The sequence below is a fragment of the Schistocerca cancellata genome, chromosome 8 (genome assembly GCF_023864275.1).
Source record: "Schistocerca cancellata isolate TAMUIC-IGC-003103 chromosome 8, iqSchCanc2.1, whole genome shotgun sequence".
NCBI lineage: Eukaryota > Metazoa > Arthropoda > Insecta > Orthoptera > Acrididae > Schistocerca > Schistocerca cancellata.
Window position 1 is genome coordinate 80091952 of NC_064633.1, and position 16272 is coordinate 80108223.

Sequence of the window (16272 nt, forward strand, 5' to 3'; positions counted from 1 at the left end):
CTGCTGTCCGCTTCCTGGCTGCAAAACCGGCGTCTACCTGAAGCACAAGCAAGACAAGGGTGATCTGTAGCGAAATTTTCGGCACAGTGCCGTTCAGGAGAGTTTTTGTTGCAACTACTGCATCTGATTCAGGACCCAAGGGCTACGCCACAGGCGTCTGCGCACAGTCGAGCATGTGTGTTGAATAATGGTGCTGATAGCCACGTATAATTTCTAGCAGATTTGATGCCTTTCGGAGACAATTTTTCATTGAATAGGATTGTAGCTGATTTGTGGCAGCAGGAAATAAGCTGTAGTCAAAAGAATCTTCAATAGATGGTCGCAGGTCAAATCAGTATTGTATGGCTCGTAACGCGTTGTGTGCAGCCCGGCTAGCTCAGTCGGTAGAGCATGAGACTCTTAATCTCAGGGTCGTGGGTTCGAGCCCCACGCTGGGCGGCTCAAAATTTTGTGTCTACGCGGATCCAACATGCGCCCCTCTCGTGAGCCTTGCGTGATGAACGTAACGGGTTACGACGATGCCTAGCATCGGATGAATATCAGAGGAACGGTATTTGAAGCTGAAAGTAACTCTGACATGAAATAAATGTGTTGTTTTGGAATTTAATTTGTACATCGATATCGTGTGAGATGTGTAGGAAAGCAGCAGCTGTGGTAACTAAATGCAAATAATGGTCGCTCATGCAGTGCGTTTCGAGCTGAAGGGCTCCGATTCACTAGTCTGTAAGAACAAAGTACCCGAAAATCGCGCTAGCAGGCGCCTCCTTAGCTCAGTGGCGGAGCGCTGGTCTAGTAAACCAGAGGTCGTGAGTTCGATCCTCACAGGAGGCAAATGAATTTTGTAACAGCCCCTCCCACCGTGGCCCTTTCGAAAAAAGCGGTCAAGGATAAAAAATATTATGAATGGGTGCGGTATTTAAGAAATGCTCTCGCAAATGAATAGTGTGAATGGTGCTATTAAAGTGGGCACCAGAAACTGCTGCTTTTGGCAGTCTCCGGAGAATGCCGACGTGAAATACTTAGTTCTTGTGATGTATTTTCTACCCCTGATAAAGACCCTCGCGATTGTCGTCGTCGTCGTCGCCGCCGCTTTGGTAATAGCGACAACTCGCCATTGTATCACATAGGGTGAGGTACCTTCCGCAAGCGACTGAGATGGCACTAAGCGATTGAAGCTGATTTGCAACCTCTTGTTTGATCAGCGTCATAAGGGCTTGAATGTAACTTGCGATGGGACACAGCAAGAAGTAGCGTCGTACTTTTAGTACTGAAATTTGAGATGGAGAAATGCGTCAAAGATGGGAAATTCATTCTGCCAAGTGTACAAATGGCGAAAATGAGGTGTGTGTGGGGATGTATATTGCGCCAGTGACCGTGTGGCCTAATGGATAAGGCGTCGGACTTCGGATCCGAAGATTGCAGGTTCGAATCCTGTCACGGTCGAGTTTTTCCTGTTCTACAAAAGTTGCATGCTATTTTACTGTGTTGTTTGAGTACTGCAAAACTAGTTGAAAGTAGCTGCTGTCCGCTTCCTGGCTGCAAAACCGGCGTCTACCTGAAGCACAAGCAAGACAAGGGTGATCTGTAGCGAAATTTTCGGCACAGTGCCGTTCAGGAGAGTTTTTGTTGCAACTACTGCATCTGATTCAGGACCCAAGGGCTACGCCACAGGCGTCTGCGCACAGTCGAGCATGTGTGTTGAATAATGGTGCTGATAGCCACGTATAATTTCAAGCAGATTTGATGCCTTTCGGAGACAATTTTTCATTGAATAGGATTGTAGCTGATTTGTGGCAGCAGGAAATAAGCTGTAGTCAAAAGAATCTTCAATAGATGGTCGCAGGTCAAATCAGTATTGTATGGCTCGTAACGCGTTGTGTGCAGCCCGGCTAGCTCAGTCGGTAGAGCATGAGACTCTTAATCTCAGGGTCGTGGGTTCGAGCCCCACGCTGGGCGGCTCAAAATTTTGTGTCTACGCGGATCCAACATGCGCCCCTCTCGTGAGCCTTGCGTGATGAACGTAACGGGTTACGACGATGCCTAGCTTCGGATGAATATCAGAGGAACGGTATTTGAAGCTGAAAGTAACTCTGACATGAAATAAATGTGTTGTTTTGGAATTTAATTTGTACATCGATATCGTGTGAGATGTGTAGGAAAGCAGCAGCTGTGGTAACTAAATGCAAATAATGGTCGCTCATGCAGTGCGTTTCGAGCTGAAGGGCTCCGATTCACTAGTCTGTAAGAACAAAGTACCCGAAAATCGCGCTAGGAGGCGCCTCCTTAGCTCAGTGGCGGAGCGCTGGTCTAGTAAACCAGAGGTCGTGAGTTCGATCCTCACAGGTGGCAAATGAATTTTGTAACAGCCCCTCCCACCGTGGCCCTTTCGAAAAAAGCGGTCAAGGATAAAAAATATTATGAATGGGTGCGGTATTTAAGAAATGCTCTCGCAAATGAATAGTGTGAATGGTGCTATTAAAGTGGGCACCAGAAACTGCTGCTTTTGGCAGTCTCCGGAGAATGCCGACGTGAAATACTTAGTTCTTGTGATGTATTTTCTACCCCTGATAAAGACCCTCGCGATTGTCGTCGTCGTCGTCGTCGCCGCCGCTTTGGTAATAGCGACAACTCGCCATTGTATCACATAGGGTGAGGTACCTTCCGCAAGCGACTGAGATGGCACTAAGCGATTGAAGCTGATTTGCAACCTCTTGTTTGATCAGCGTCATAAGGGCTTGAATGTAACTTGCGATGGGACACAGCAAGAAGTAGCGTCGTACTTTTAGTACTGAAATTTGAGATGGAGAAATGCGTCAAAGATGGGAAATTCATTCTGCCAAGTGTACAAATGGCGAAAATGAGGTGTGTGTGGGGATGTATATTGCGCCAGTGACCGTGTGGCCTAATGGATAAGGCGTCGGACTTCGGATCCGAAGATTGCAGGTTCGAATCCTGTCACGGTCGAGTTTTTCCTGTTCTACAAAAGTTGCATGCTGTTTTACTGTGTTGTTTGAGTACTGCAAAACTAGTTGAAAGTAGCTGCTGTCCGCTTCCTGGCTGCAAAACCGGCGTCTACCTGAAGCACAAGCAAGACAAGGGTGATCTGTAGCGAAATTTTCGGCACAGTGCCGTTCAGGAGAGTTTTTGTTGCAACTACTGCATCTGATTCAGGACCCAAGGGCTACGCCACAGGCGTCTGCGCACAGTCGAGCATGTGTGTTGAATAATGGTGCTGATAGCCACGTATAATTTCAAGCAGATTTGATGCCTTTCGGAGACAATTTTTCATTGAATAGGATTGTAGCTGATTTGTGGCAGCAGGAAATAAGCTGTAGTCAAAAGAATCTTCAATAGATGGTCGCAGGTCAAATCAGTATTGTATGGCTCGTAACGCGTTGTGTGCAGCCCGGCTAGCTCAGTCGGTAGAGCATGAGACTCTTAATCTCAGGGTCGTGGGTTCGAGCCCCACGCTGGGCGGCTCAAAATTTTGTGTCTACGCGGATCCAACATGCGCCCCTCTCGTGAGCCTTGCGTGATGAACGTAACGGGTTACGACGATGCCTAGCTTCGGATGAATATCAGAGGAACGGTATTTGAAGCTGAAAGTAACTCTGACATGAAATAAATGTGTTGTTTTGGAATTTAATTTGTACATCGATATCGTGTGAGATGTGTAGGAAAGCAGCAGCTGTGGTAACTAAATGCAAATAATGGTCGCTCATGCAGTGCGTTTCGAGCTGAAGGGCTCCGATTCACTAGTCTGTAAGAACAAAGTACCCGAAAATCGCGCTAGGAGGCGCCTCCTTAGCTCAGTGGCGGAGCGCTGGTCTAGTAAACCAGAGGTCGTGAGTTCGATCCTCACAGGTGGCAAATGAATTTTGTAACAGCCCCTCCCACCGTGGCCCTTTCGAAAAAAGCGGTCAAGGATAAAAAATATTATGAATGGGTGCGGTATTTAAGAAATGCTCTCGCAAATGAATAGTGTGAATGGTGCTATTAAAGTGGGCACCAGAAACTGCTGCTGTTGGCAGTCTCCGGAGAATGCCGACGTGAAATACTTAGTTCTTGTGATGTATTTTCTACCCCTGATAAAGACCCTCGCGATTGTCGTCGTCGTCGCCGCCGCTTTGGTAATAGCGACAACTCGCCATTGTATCACATAGGGTGAGGTACCTTCCGCAAGCGACTGAGATGGCACTAAGCGATTGAAGCTGATTTGCAACCTCTTGTTTGATCAGCGTCATAAGGGCTTGAATGTAACTTGCGATGGGACACAGCAAGAAGTAGCGTCGTACTTTTAGTACTGAAATTTGAGATGGAGAAATGCGTCAAAGATGGGAAATTCATTCTGCCAAGTGTACAAATGGCGAAAATGAGGTGTGTGTGGGGATGTATATTGCGCCAGTGACCGTGTGGCCTAATGGATAAGGCGTCGGACTTCGGATCCGAAGATTGCAGGTTCGAATCCTGTCACGGTCGAGTTTTTCCTGTTCTACAAAAGTTGCATGCTGTTTTACTGTGTTGTTTGAGTACTGCAAAACTAGTTGAAAGTAGCTGCTGTCCGCTTCCTGGCTGCAAAACCGGCGTCTACCTGAAGCACAAGCAAGACAAGGGTGATCTGTAGCGAAATTTTCGGCACAGTGCCGTTCAGGAGAGTTTTTGTTGCAACTACTGCATCTGATTCAGGACCCAAGGGCTACGCCACAGGCGTCTGCGCACAGTCGAGCATGTGTGTTGAATAATGGTGCTGATAGCCACGTATAATTTCAAGCAGATTTGATGCCTTTCGGAGACAATTTTTCATTGAATAGGATTGTAGCTGATTTGTGGCAGCAGGAAATAAGCTGTAGTCAAAAGAATCTTCAATAGATGGTCGCAGGTCAAATCAGTATTGTATGGCTCGTAACGCGTTGTGTGCAGCCCGGCTAGCTCAGTCGGTAGAGCATGAGACTCTTAATCTCAGGGTCGTGGGTTCGAGCCCCACGCTGGGCGGCTCAAAATTTTGTGTCTACGCGGATCCAACATGCGCCCCTCTCGTGAGCCTTGCGTGATGAACGTAACGGGTTACGACGATGCCTAGCTTCGGATGAATATCAGAGGAACGGTATTTGAAGCTGAAAGTAACTCTGACATGAAATAAATGTGTTGTTTTGGAATTTAATTTGTACATCGATATCGTGTGAGATGTGTAGGAAAGCAGCAGCTGTGGTAACTAAATGCAAATAATGGTCGCTCATGCAGTGCGTTTCGAGCTGAAGGGCTCCGATTCACTAGTCTGTAAGAACAAAGTACCCGAAAATCGCGCTAGGAGGCGCCTCCTTAGCTCAGTGGCGGAGCGCTGGTCTAGTAAACCAGAGGTCGTGAGTTCGATCCTCACAGGTGGCAAATGAATTTTGTAACAGCCCCTCCAACCGTGGCCCTTTCGAAAAAAGCGGTCAAGGATAAAAAATATTATGAATGGGTGCGGTATTTAAGAAATGCTCTCGCAAATGAATAGTGTGAATGGTGCTATTAAAGTGGGCACCAGAAACTGCTGCTGTTGGCAGTCTCCGGAGAATGCCGACGTGAAATACTTAGTTCTTGTGATGTATTTTCTACCCCTGATAAAGACCCTCGCGATTGTCGTCGTCGTCGCCGCCGCTTTGGTAATAGCGACAACTCGCCATTGTATCACATAGGGTGAGGTACCTTCCGCAAGCGACTGAGATGGCACTAAGCGATTGAAGCTGATTTGCAACCTCTTGTTTGATCAGCGTCATAAGGGCTTGAATGTAACTTGCGATGGGACACAGCAAGAAGTAGCGTCGTACTTTTAGTACTGAAATTTGAGATGGAGAAATGCGTCAAAGATGGGAAATTCATTCTGCCAAGTGTACAAATGGCGAAAATGAGGTGTGTGTGGGGATGTATATTGCGCCAGTGACCGTGTGGCCTAATGGATAAGGCGTCGGACTTCGGATCCGAAGATTGCAGGTTCGAATCCTGTCACGGTCGAGTTTTTCCTGTTCTACAAAAGTTGCATGCTGTTTTACTGTGTTGTTTGAGTACTGCAAAACTAGTTGAAAGTAGCTGCTGTCCGCTTCCTGGCTGCAAAACCGGCGTCTACCTGAAGCACAAGCAAGACAAGGGTGATCTGTAGCGAAATTTTCGGCACAGTGCCGTTCAGGAGAGTTTTTGTTGCAACTACTGCATCTGATTCAGGACCCAAGGGCTACGCCACAGGCGTCTGCGCACAGTCGAGCATGTGTGTTGAATAATGGTGCTGATAGCCACGTATAATTTCAAGCAGATTTGATGCCTTTCGGAGACAATTTTTCATTGAATAGGATTGTAGCTGATTTGTGGCAGCAGGAAATAAGCTGTAGTCAAAAGAATCTTCAATAGATGGTCGCAGGTCAAATCAGTATTGTATGGCTCGTAACGCATTGTGTGCAGCCCGGCTAGCTCAGTCGGTAGAGCATGAGACTCTTAATCTCAGGGTCGTGGGTTCGAGCCCCACGCTGGGCGGCTCAAAATTTTGTGTCTACGCGGATCCAACATGCGCCCCTCTCGTGAGCCTTGCGTGATGAACGTAACGGGTTACGACGATGCCTAGCTTCGGATGAATATCAGAGGAACGGTATTTGAAGCTGAAAGTAACTCTGACATGAAATAAATGTGTTGTTTTGGAATTTAATTTGTACATCGATATCGTGTGAGATGTGTAGGAAAGCAGCAGCTGTGGTAACTAAATGCAAATAATGGTCGCTCATGCAGTGCGTTTCGAGCTGAAGGGCTCCGATTCACTAGTCTGTAAGAACAAAGTACCCGAAAATCGCGCTAGGAGGCGCCTCCTTAGCTCAGTGGCGGAGCGCTGGTCTAGTAAACCAGAGGTCGTGAGTTCGATCCTCACAGGTGGCAAATGAATTTTGTAACAGCCCCTCCCACCGTGGCCCTTTCGAAAAAAGCGGTCAAGGATAAAAAATATTATGAATGGGTGCGGTATTTAAGAAATGCTCTCGCAAATGAATAGTGTGAATGGTGCTATTAAAGTGGGCACCAGAAACTGCTGCTGTTGGCAGTCTCCGGAGAATGCCGACGTGAAATACTTAGTTCTTGTGATGTATTTTCTACCCCTGATAAAGACCCTCGCGATTGTCGTCGTCGTCGCCGCCGCTTTGGTAATAGCGACAACTCGCCATTGTATCACATAGGGTGAGGTACCTTCCGCAAGCGACTGAGATGGCACTAAGCGATTGAAGCTGATTTGCAACCTCTTGTTTGATCAGCGTCATAAGGGCTTGAATGTAACTTGCGATGGGACACAGCAAGAAGTAGCGTCGTACTTTTAGTACTGAAATTTGAGATGGAGAAATGCGTCAAAGATGGGAAATTCATTCTGCCAAGTGTACAAATGGCGAAAATGAGGTGTGTGTGGGGATGTATATTGCGCCAGTGACCGTGTGGCCTAATGGATAAGGCGTCGGACTTCGGATCCGAAGATTGCAGGTTCGAATCCTGTCACGGTCGAGTTTTTCCTGTTCTACAAAAGTTGCATGCTGTTTTACTGTGTTGTTTGAGTACTGCAAAACTAGTTGAAAGTAGCTGCTGTCCGCTTCCTGGCTGCAAAACCGGCGTCTACCTGAAGCACAAGCAAGACAAGGGTGATCTGTAGCGAAATTTTCGGCACAGTGCCGTTCAGGAGAGTTTTTGTTGCAACTACTGCATCTGATTCAGGACCCAAGGGCTACGCCACAGGCGTCTGCGCACAGTCGAGCATGTGTGTTGAATAATGGTGCTGATAGCCACGTATAATTTCAAGCAGATTTGATGCCTTTCGGAGACAATTTTTCATTGAATAGGATTGTAGCTGATTTGTGGCAGCAGGAAATAAGCTGTAGTCAAAAGAATCTTCAATAGATGGTCGCAGGTCAAATCAGTATTGTATGGCTCGTAACGCGTTGTGTGCAGCCCGGCTAGCTCAGTCGGTAGAGCATGAGACTCTTAATCTCAGGGTCGTGGGTTCGAGCCCCACGCTGGGCGGCTCAAAATTTTGTGTCTACGCGGATCCAACATGCGCCCCTCTCGTGAGCCTTGCGTGATGAACGTAACGGGTTACGACGATGCCTAGCTTCGGATGAATATCAGAGGAACGGTATTTGAAGCTGAAAGTAACTCTGACATGAAATAAATGTGTTGTTTTGGAATTTAATTTGTACATCGATATCGTGTGAGATGTGTAGGAAAGCAGCAGCTGTGGTAACTAAATGCAAATAATGGTCGCTCATGCAGTGCGTTTCGAGCTGAAGGCTCCGATTCACTAGTCTGTAAGAACAAAGTACCCGAAAATCGCGAGAGAGGCGCCTCCTTAGCTCAGTGGCGGAGCGCTGGTCTAGTAAACCAGAGGTCGTGAGTTCGATCCTCACAGGTGGCAAATGAATTTTGTAACAGCCCCTCCCACCGTGGCCCTTTCGAAAAAAGACGGTCAAGGATAAAAAATATTATGAATGGGTGCGGTATTAAGAAATGCTCTCGCAAATGAATAGTGTGAATGGTGCTATTAAAGTGGGCACCAGAAACTGCTGCTGTTGGGCAGTCTCCGGAGAATGCCGACGTGAAATACTTAGTTCTTGTGATGTATTTTCTACCCCTGATAAAAGGACCCTCGCGATTGTCGTCGTCGTCCGCCGCGCGTTTGGTAATAGCGACAACTCGCCAGTGTATCACATAGGGTGAGGTACCTTCCGCAAGCGACTGAGATGGCACTAAGCGATTGAAGCTGATTTGCAACCTCTTGTTTGATCAGCGTCATAAGGGCTTGAATGTAACTTGCGATGGGACACAGCAAGAAGTAGCGTCGTACTTTTAGTACTGAAATTTGAGATGGAGAAATGCGTCAAAGATGGGAAATTCATTCTGCCAAGTGTACAAATGGCGAAAAATGAGGTGTGTGTGGGGATGTATATTGCGCCAGTGACCGTGTGGCCTAATGGATAAGGCGTCGGACTTCGGATCCCGAAGATTGCAGGTTCGAATCCTGTCACGGTCGAGTTTTTTCCTGTTCTACAAAAGTTGCATGCTGTTTTACTGTGTTGTTTGAGTACTGCAAAACTAGTTGAAAGTAGCTGCTGTCCGCTTCCTGGCTGCAAACCGGCGTCTACCTGAAGCACAGCAAGACAAGGTGATCTGTAGCGAAATTTCGGCACAGTGCCGTTCAGGAGAGTTTTTTGTTGCAACTACTGCATCTGATTCAGGACCTCAAGGGCTACGCCACAGCGTCTGCGCACAGTCGAGCATGTGTGTTGAATAATGGTGCTGATAGCCACGTATAATTTCAAGCAGATTTGATGCCTTTCGGAGACAATTTTTCATTGAATAGGATGTAGCTGATTTGTGGCAGCAGGAAATAAGCTGTAGTCAAATAGAATCTTCAATAGATGGTCGCAGGTCAAATCAGTATTGTATGGCTCGTAACGCGTTGTGTGCAGCCCGGCTAGCTCAGTCGGTAGAGCATGAGACTCTTAATCTCAGGGTCGTGGTTCGAGCCCCACGCTGGGCGGCTCAAAATTTTGTGTCCTACGCGGATCCAACATGCGCCCCTCTCGTGAGCCTTGCGTGATGAACGTAACGGGTTACGACGATGCCTAGCTTCGGATGAATATCAGAGGAACGGTATTTGAAGCTGAAAGTAACTCTGACATGAAATAAATGTGTTGTTTTGGAATTTAATTTGTACATCGATATCGTGTGAGATGTGTAGGAAAAGCAGCAGCTGTGGTAACTAAATGCAAATAATGGTCCGCTCATGCAGTGCGTTTCGAGCTGAAGGGCTCCGATTCACTAGTCTGTAAGAACAAAGTACCCGAAAATCGCGCTAGGAGGCGCCTCCTTAGCTCAGTGCGAGGCGCTGCTGGTCTAGTAAACCAGAGGTCGTGAGTTCGATCCTCACAGGTGGGGCAAATGATTTTTGTAACAGCCCCTCCCACCGTGGCCCTTTCGAAAAAAGCGGTCAAGGATAAAAAATATTATGAATGGGTGCGGTATTTAAGAAATGCTCTCGCAAATGAATAGTGTGAATGGTGCTATTAAAGTGGGCACCAGAAACTGCTGCTGTTGGCAGTCTCGGCGAAATGCCGACGTGAAATACTTAGTTCTTGTGATGTATTTTCTACCCCTGATAAAGACCCTCGCGATTGTCGTCGTCGTCGCCGCCGCTTTGGTAATAGCGACAACTCGCCATTGTATCACATAGGTGAGGTACCTTCCGCAAGGGGACTGAGATGGCACTAAGCGATTGAAGCTGATTGCAACCTCTTGTTTGATCAGCGTCATAAGGGCTTGAATGTAACTTGCGATGGGACACCAGCAAGAAGTAGCGTCGTACTTTTAGTACTGAAATTTGAGATGGAGAAATGCGTCAAAGATGGGAAATTCATTCTGCCAAGTGTACAAATGGCGAAAATGAGGTGTGTGTGGGGATGTATATTGCGCCAGTGACCGTGTGGCCTAAGTGATAAGGCGTCGGACTTCGGATCCGAAGATTGCAGGTTCGAATCCTGTCACGGTCGAGTTTTTCCTGTTCTACAAAAGTTGCATGCTGTTTTACTGTGTTGTTTGAGTACTGCAAAACTAGTTGAAAGTAGCTGCTGTCCGCTTCCTGCTGCAAAAACCGGCGTCTACCTGAAGCACAAGCAAGACAAGGGTGATCTGTAGCGAAATTTTCGGCACAGTGCCGTTCAGGAGAGTTTTTGTTGCAACTACTGCATCGTGATTCAGGACCCAAGGGCTACGCCACAGGCGTCTGCGCACAGTCGAGCATGTGTGTTGAATAATGGTGCTGATAGCCAACGTATAATTTCAAGCAGATTTGATGCCTTTCGGAGACAATTTTTCATTGAATAGATTGTAGCTGATTTGTGGCAGCAGGAAATAAGCTGTAGTCAAAAGAATCTTCAATAGATGGTCGCAGGTCAAATCAGTATTGTATGGCTCGTAACGCGTTGTGTGCAGCCCGGCTAGCTCAGTCGGTAGAGCATGAGACTCTTAATCTCAGGGTCGTGGGTTCGAGCCCCACGCTGGGCGGCTCAAAATTTTGTGTCTACGCGGATCCAACATGCGCCCCTCTCGTGAGCCTTGCGTGATGAACGTAACGGGTTACGACGATGCCTAGCTTCGGATGAATATCAGAGGAACGGTATTTGAAGCTGAAAGTAACTCTGACATGAAATAAATGTGTTGTTTTGGAATTTAATTTGTACATCGATATCGTGTGAGATGTGTAGGAAAGCAGCAGCTGTGGTAACTAAATGCAAATAATGGTCGCTCATGCAGTGCGTTTCGAGCTGAAGGGCTCCGATTCACTAGTCTGTAAGAACAAAGTACCCGAAAATCGCGCTAGGAGGCGCCTCCTTAGCTCAGTGGCGGAGCGCTGGTCTAGTAAACCAGAGGTCGTGAGTTCGATCCTCACAGGTGGCAAATGAATTTTGTAACAGCCCCTCCCACCGTGGCCCTTTCGAAAAAAGCGGTCAAGGATAAAAAATATTATGAATGGGTGCGGTATTTAAGAAATGCTCTCGCAAATGAATAGTGTGAATGGTGCTATTAAAGTGGGCACCAGAAACTGCTGCTGTTGGCAGTCTCCGGAGAATGCCGACGTGAAATACTTAGTTCTTGTGATGTATTTTCTACCCCTGATAAAGACCCTCGCGATTGTCGTCGTCGTCGCCGCCGCTTTGGTAATAGCGACAACTCGCCATTGTATCACATAGGGTGAGGTACCTTCCGCAAGCGACTGAGATGGCACTAAGCGATTGAAGCTGATTTGCAACCTCTTGTTTGATCAGCGTCATAAGGGCTTGAATGTAACTTGCGATGGGACACAGCAAGAAGTAGCGTCGTACTTTTAGTACTGAAATTTGAGATGGAGAAATGCGTCAAAGATGGGAAATTCATTCTGCCAAGTGTACAAATGGCGAAAATGAGGTGTGTGTGGGGATGTATATTGCGCCAGTGACCGTGTGGCCTAATGGATAAGGCGTCGGACTTCGGATCCGAAGATTGCAGGTTCGAATCCTGTCACGGTCGAGTTTTTCCTGTTCTACAAAAGTTGCATGCTGTTTTACTGTGTTGTTTGAGTACTGCAAAACTAGTTGAAAGTAGCTGCTGTCCGCTTCCTGGCTGCAAAACCGGCGTCTACCTGAAGCACAAGCAAGACAAGGGTGATCTGTAGCGAAATTTTCGGCACAGTGCCGTTCAGGAGAGTTTTTGTTGCAACTACTGCATCTGATTCAGGACCCAAGGGCTACGCCACAGGCGTCTGCGCACAGTCGAGCATGTGTGTTGAATAATGGTGCTGATAGCCACGTATCATTTCAAGCAGATTTGATGCCTTTCGGAGACAATTTTTCATTGAATAGGATTGTAGCTGATTTGTGGCAGCAGGAAATAAGCTGTAGTCAAAAGAATCTTCAATAGATGGTCGCAGGTCAAATCAGTATTGTATGGCTCGTAACACGTTGTGTGCAGCCCGGCTAGCTCAGTCGGTAGAGCATGAGACTCTTAATCTCAGGGTCGTGGGTTCGAGCCCCACGCTGGGCGGCTCAAAATTTTGTGTCTACGCGGATCCAACATGCGCCCCTCTCGTGAGCCTTGCGTGATGAACGTAACGGGTTACGACGATGCCTAGCTTCGGATGAATATCAGAGGAACGGTATTTGAAGCTGAAAGTAACTCTGACATGAAATAAATGTGTTGTTTTGGAATTTAATTTGTACATCGATATCGTGTGAGATGTGTAGGAAAGCAGCAGCTGTGGTAACTAAATGCAAATAATGGTCGCTCATGCAGTGCGTTTCGAGCTGAAGGGCTCCGATTCACTAGTCTGTAAGAACAAAGTACCCGAAAATCGCGCTAGGAGGCGCCTCCTTAGCTCAGTGGCGGAGCGCTGGTCTAGTAAACCAGAGGTCGTGAGTTCGATCCTCACAGGTGGCAAATGAATTTTGTAACAGCCCCTCCCACCGTGGCCCTTTCGAAAAAAGCGGTCAAGGATAAAAAATATTATGAATGGGTGCGGTATTTAAGAAATGCTCTCGCAAATGAATAGTGTGAATGGTGCTATTAAAGTGGGCACCAGAAACTGCTGCTTTTGGCAGTCTCCGGAGAATGCCGACGTGAAATACTTAGTTCTTGTGATGTATTTTCTACCCCTGATAAAGACCCTCACGATTGTCGTCGTCGTCGCCGCCGCTTTGGTAATAGCGACAACTCGCCATTGTATCACATAGGGTGAGGTACCTTCCGCAAGCGACTGAGATGGCACTAAGCGATTGAAGCTGATTTGCAACCTCTTGTTTGATCAGCGTCATAAGGGCTTGAATGTAACTTGCGATGGGACACAGCAAGAAGTAGCGTCGTACTTTTAGTACTGAAATTTGAGATGGAGAAATGCGTCAAAGATGGGAAATTCATTCTGCCAAGTGTACAAATGGCGAAAATGAGGTGTGTGTGGGGATGTATATTGCGCCAGTGACCGTGTGGCCTAATGGATAAGGCGTCGGACTTCGGATCCGAAGATTGCAGGTTCGAATCCTGTCACGGTCGAGTTTTTCCTGTTCTACAAAAGTTGCATGCTGTTTTACTGTGTTGTTTGAGTACTGCAAAACTAGTTGAAAGTAGCTGCTGTCCGCTTCCTGGCTGCAAAACCGGCGTCTACCTGAAGCACAAGCAAGACAAGGGTGATCTGTAGCGAAATTTTCGGCACAGTGCCGTTCAGGAGAGTTTTTGTTGCAACTACTGCATCTGATTCAGGACCCAAGGGCTACGCCACAGGCGTCTGCGCACAGTCGAGCATGTGTGTTGAATAATGGTGCTGATAGCCACGTATCATTTCAAGCAGATTTGATGCCTTTCGGAGACAATTTTTCATTGAATAGGATTGTAGCTGATTTGTGGCAGCAGGAAATAAGCTGTAGTCAAAAGAATCTTCAATAGATGGTCGCAGGTCAAATCAGTATTGTATGGATCGTAACGCGTTGTGTGCAGCCCGGCTAGCTCAGTCGGTAGAGCATGAGACTCTTAATATCAGGGTCGTGGGTTCGAGCCCCACGCTGGGCGGCTCAAAATTTTGTGTCTACGCGGATCCAACATGCGCCCCTCTCGTGAGCCTTGCGTGATGAACGTAACGGGTTACGACGATGCCTAGCTTCGGATGAATATCAGAGGAACGGTATTTGAAGCTGAAAGTAACTCTGACATGAAATAAATGTGTTGTTTTGGAATTTAATTTGTACATCGATATCGTGTGAGATGTGTAGGAAAGCAGCAGCTGTGGTAACTAAATGCAAATAATGGTCGCTCATGCAGTGCGTTTCGAGCTGAAGGGCTCCGATTCACTAGTCTGTAAGAACAAAGTACCCGAAAATCGCGCTAGGAGGCGCCTCCTTAGCTCAGTGGCGGAGCGCTGGTCTAGTAAACCAGAGGTCGTGAGTTCGATCCTCACAGGTGGCAAATGAATTTTGTAACAGCCCCTCCCACCGTGGCCCTTTCGAAAAAAGCGGTCAAGGATAAAAAATATTATGAATGGGTGCGGTATTTAAGAAATGCTCTCGCAAATGAATAGTGTGAATGGTGCTATTAAAGTGGGCACCAGAAACTGCTGCTGTTGGCAGTCTCCGGAGAATGCCGACGTGAAATACTTAGTTCTTGTGATGTATTTTCTACCCCTGATAAAGACCCTCACGATTGTCGTCGTCGTCGCCGCCGCTTTGGTAATAGCGACAACTCGCCATTGTATCACATAGGGTGAGGTACCTTCCGCAAGCGACTGAGATGGCACTAAGCGATTGAAGCTGATTTGCAACCTCTTGTTTGATCAGCGTCATAAGGGCTTGAATGTAACTTGCGATGGGACACAGCAAGAAGTAGCGTCGTACTTTTAGTACTGAAATTTGAGATGGAGAAATGCGTCAAAGATGGGAAATTCATTCTGCCAAGTGTACAAATGGCGAAAATGAGGTGTGTGTGGGGATGTATATTGCGCCAGTGACCGTGTGGCCTAATGGATAAGGCGTCGGACTTCGGATCCGAAGATTGCAGGTTCGAATCCTGTCACGGTCGAGTTTTTCCTGTTCTACAAAAGTTGCATGCTGTTTTACTGTGTTGTTTGAGTACTGCAAAACTAGTTGAAAGTAGCTGCTGTCCGCTTCCTGGCTGCAAAACCGGCGTCTACCTGAAGCACAAGCAAGACAAGGGTGATCTGTAGCGAAATTTTCGGCACAGTGCCGTTCAGGAGAGTTTTTGTTGCAACTACTGCATCTGATTCAGGACCCAAGGGCTACGCCACAGGCGTCTGCGCACAGTCGAGCATGTGTGTTGAATAATGGTGCTGATAGCCACGTATCATTTCAAGCAGATTTGATGCCTTTCGGAGACAATTTTTCATTGAATAGGATTGTAGCTGATTTGTGGCAGCAGGAAATAAGCTGTAGTCAAAAGAATCTTCAATAGATGGTCGCAGGTCAAATCAGTATTGTATGGATCGTAACGCGTTGTGTGCAGCCCGGCTAGCTCAGTCGGTAGAGCATGAGACTCTTAATATCAGGGTCGTGGGTTCGAGCCCCACGCTGGGCGGCTCAAAATTTTGTGTCTACGCGGATCCAACATGCGCCCCTCTCGTGAGCCTTGCGTGATGAACGTAACGGGTTACGACGATGCCTAGCTTCGGATGAATATCAGAGGAACGGTATTTGAAGCTGAAAGTAACTCTGACATGAAATAAATGTGTTGTTTTGGAATTTAATTTGTACATCGATATCGTGTGAGATGTGTAGGAAAGCAGCAGCTGTGGTAACTAAATGCAAATAATGGTCGCTCATGCAGTGCGTTTCGAGCTGAAGGGCTCCGATTCACTAGTCTGTAAGAACAAAGTACCCGAAAATCGCGCTAGGAGGCGCCTCCTTAGCTCAGTGGCGGAGCGCTGGTCTAGTAAACCAGAGGTCGTGAGTTCGATCCTCACAGGTGGCAAATGAATTTTGTAACAGCCCCTCCCACCGTGGCCCTTTCGAAAAAAGCGGTCAAGGATAAAAAATATTATGAATGGGTGCGGTATTTAAGAAATGCTCTCGCAAATGAATAGTGTGAATGGTGCTATTAAAGTGGGCACCAGAAACTGCTGCTGTTGGCGGAGAATGCCGACGTGAAATACTTAGTTCTTGTGATGTATTTTCTACCCCTGATAAAGACCCTCGCGATTGTCGTCGTCGTCACCGCCGCTTTGGTAATAGCGACAACTCGCCA

General features: G+C 47.1%; 31 non-coding genes across 31 annotated transcripts; all 31 read left to right on the top strand.

Annotated features, from left to right (window-relative positions):
- The first annotated feature begins 365 nt into the window (after positions 1–365).
- On the top strand, positions 366–438 carry Trnak-cuu (transfer RNA lysine (anticodon CUU)). Its single transcript has one exon. It is a non-coding gene; the product is annotated as a tRNA-Lys (tRNA).
- Positions 439–759: 321 nt separating this feature from the next.
- On the top strand, positions 760–831 carry Trnat-agu (transfer RNA threonine (anticodon AGU)). Its single transcript has one exon. It is a non-coding gene; the product is annotated as a tRNA-Thr (tRNA).
- Positions 832–1370: 539 nt separating this feature from the next.
- Trnar-ucg (transfer RNA arginine (anticodon UCG)) lies at positions 1371–1443 on the top strand. Its single transcript has one exon. It is a non-coding gene; the product is annotated as a tRNA-Arg (tRNA).
- Positions 1444–1883: 440 nt separating this feature from the next.
- Positions 1884–1956, top strand: Trnak-cuu (transfer RNA lysine (anticodon CUU)). Its single transcript has one exon. It is a non-coding gene; the product is annotated as a tRNA-Lys (tRNA).
- Positions 1957–2277: 321 nt separating this feature from the next.
- Trnat-agu (transfer RNA threonine (anticodon AGU)) lies at positions 2278–2349 on the top strand. Its single transcript has one exon. It is a non-coding gene; the product is annotated as a tRNA-Thr (tRNA).
- A 542-nt stretch (positions 2350–2891) lies between these two features.
- On the top strand, positions 2892–2964 carry Trnar-ucg (transfer RNA arginine (anticodon UCG)). Its single transcript has one exon. It is a non-coding gene; the product is annotated as a tRNA-Arg (tRNA).
- Positions 2965–3404: 440 nt separating this feature from the next.
- On the top strand, positions 3405–3477 carry Trnak-cuu (transfer RNA lysine (anticodon CUU)). The gene has a single exon. It is a non-coding gene; the product is annotated as a tRNA-Lys (tRNA).
- Positions 3478–3798: 321 nt separating this feature from the next.
- On the top strand, positions 3799–3870 carry Trnat-agu (transfer RNA threonine (anticodon AGU)). Its single transcript has one exon. It is a non-coding gene; the product is annotated as a tRNA-Thr (tRNA).
- A 536-nt stretch (positions 3871–4406) lies between these two features.
- Trnar-ucg (transfer RNA arginine (anticodon UCG)) lies at positions 4407–4479 on the top strand. The gene has a single exon. It is a non-coding gene; the product is annotated as a tRNA-Arg (tRNA).
- A 440-nt stretch (positions 4480–4919) lies between these two features.
- Trnak-cuu (transfer RNA lysine (anticodon CUU)) lies at positions 4920–4992 on the top strand. The gene has a single exon. It is a non-coding gene; the product is annotated as a tRNA-Lys (tRNA).
- Positions 4993–5313: 321 nt separating this feature from the next.
- Positions 5314–5385, top strand: Trnat-agu (transfer RNA threonine (anticodon AGU)). The gene has a single exon. It is a non-coding gene; the product is annotated as a tRNA-Thr (tRNA).
- A 536-nt stretch (positions 5386–5921) lies between these two features.
- Positions 5922–5994, top strand: Trnar-ucg (transfer RNA arginine (anticodon UCG)). Its single transcript has one exon. It is a non-coding gene; the product is annotated as a tRNA-Arg (tRNA).
- A 440-nt stretch (positions 5995–6434) lies between these two features.
- Positions 6435–6507, top strand: Trnak-cuu (transfer RNA lysine (anticodon CUU)). The gene has a single exon. It is a non-coding gene; the product is annotated as a tRNA-Lys (tRNA).
- A 321-nt stretch (positions 6508–6828) lies between these two features.
- Trnat-agu (transfer RNA threonine (anticodon AGU)) lies at positions 6829–6900 on the top strand. Its single transcript has one exon. It is a non-coding gene; the product is annotated as a tRNA-Thr (tRNA).
- Positions 6901–7436: 536 nt separating this feature from the next.
- Positions 7437–7509, top strand: Trnar-ucg (transfer RNA arginine (anticodon UCG)). Its single transcript has one exon. It is a non-coding gene; the product is annotated as a tRNA-Arg (tRNA).
- A 440-nt stretch (positions 7510–7949) lies between these two features.
- Positions 7950–8022, top strand: Trnak-cuu (transfer RNA lysine (anticodon CUU)). Its single transcript has one exon. It is a non-coding gene; the product is annotated as a tRNA-Lys (tRNA).
- A 319-nt stretch (positions 8023–8341) lies between these two features.
- Trnat-agu (transfer RNA threonine (anticodon AGU)) lies at positions 8342–8413 on the top strand. Its single transcript has one exon. It is a non-coding gene; the product is annotated as a tRNA-Thr (tRNA).
- A 541-nt stretch (positions 8414–8954) lies between these two features.
- On the top strand, positions 8955–9028 carry Trnar-ucg (transfer RNA arginine (anticodon UCG)). Its single transcript has one exon. It is a non-coding gene; the product is annotated as a tRNA-Arg (tRNA).
- Positions 9029–9466: 438 nt separating this feature from the next.
- On the top strand, positions 9467–9538 carry Trnak-cuu (transfer RNA lysine (anticodon CUU)). Its single transcript has one exon. It is a non-coding gene; the product is annotated as a tRNA-Lys (tRNA).
- Positions 9539–10474: 936 nt separating this feature from the next.
- Positions 10475–10547, top strand: Trnar-ucg (transfer RNA arginine (anticodon UCG)). The gene has a single exon. It is a non-coding gene; the product is annotated as a tRNA-Arg (tRNA).
- Positions 10548–10988: 441 nt separating this feature from the next.
- On the top strand, positions 10989–11061 carry Trnak-cuu (transfer RNA lysine (anticodon CUU)). Its single transcript has one exon. It is a non-coding gene; the product is annotated as a tRNA-Lys (tRNA).
- A 321-nt stretch (positions 11062–11382) lies between these two features.
- Positions 11383–11454, top strand: Trnat-agu (transfer RNA threonine (anticodon AGU)). Its single transcript has one exon. It is a non-coding gene; the product is annotated as a tRNA-Thr (tRNA).
- Positions 11455–11990: 536 nt separating this feature from the next.
- On the top strand, positions 11991–12063 carry Trnar-ucg (transfer RNA arginine (anticodon UCG)). The gene has a single exon. It is a non-coding gene; the product is annotated as a tRNA-Arg (tRNA).
- A 440-nt stretch (positions 12064–12503) lies between these two features.
- Positions 12504–12576, top strand: Trnak-cuu (transfer RNA lysine (anticodon CUU)). The gene has a single exon. It is a non-coding gene; the product is annotated as a tRNA-Lys (tRNA).
- Positions 12577–12897: 321 nt separating this feature from the next.
- Trnat-agu (transfer RNA threonine (anticodon AGU)) lies at positions 12898–12969 on the top strand. Its single transcript has one exon. It is a non-coding gene; the product is annotated as a tRNA-Thr (tRNA).
- A 536-nt stretch (positions 12970–13505) lies between these two features.
- Positions 13506–13578, top strand: Trnar-ucg (transfer RNA arginine (anticodon UCG)). The gene has a single exon. It is a non-coding gene; the product is annotated as a tRNA-Arg (tRNA).
- A 440-nt stretch (positions 13579–14018) lies between these two features.
- Trnak-cuu (transfer RNA lysine (anticodon CUU)) lies at positions 14019–14091 on the top strand. The gene has a single exon. It is a non-coding gene; the product is annotated as a tRNA-Lys (tRNA).
- Positions 14092–14412: 321 nt separating this feature from the next.
- Trnat-agu (transfer RNA threonine (anticodon AGU)) lies at positions 14413–14484 on the top strand. Its single transcript has one exon. It is a non-coding gene; the product is annotated as a tRNA-Thr (tRNA).
- A 536-nt stretch (positions 14485–15020) lies between these two features.
- On the top strand, positions 15021–15093 carry Trnar-ucg (transfer RNA arginine (anticodon UCG)). Its single transcript has one exon. It is a non-coding gene; the product is annotated as a tRNA-Arg (tRNA).
- A 440-nt stretch (positions 15094–15533) lies between these two features.
- Trnak-cuu (transfer RNA lysine (anticodon CUU)) lies at positions 15534–15606 on the top strand. Its single transcript has one exon. It is a non-coding gene; the product is annotated as a tRNA-Lys (tRNA).
- Positions 15607–15927: 321 nt separating this feature from the next.
- Trnat-agu (transfer RNA threonine (anticodon AGU)) lies at positions 15928–15999 on the top strand. Its single transcript has one exon. It is a non-coding gene; the product is annotated as a tRNA-Thr (tRNA).
- Positions 16000–16272: the final 273 nt, after the last annotated feature.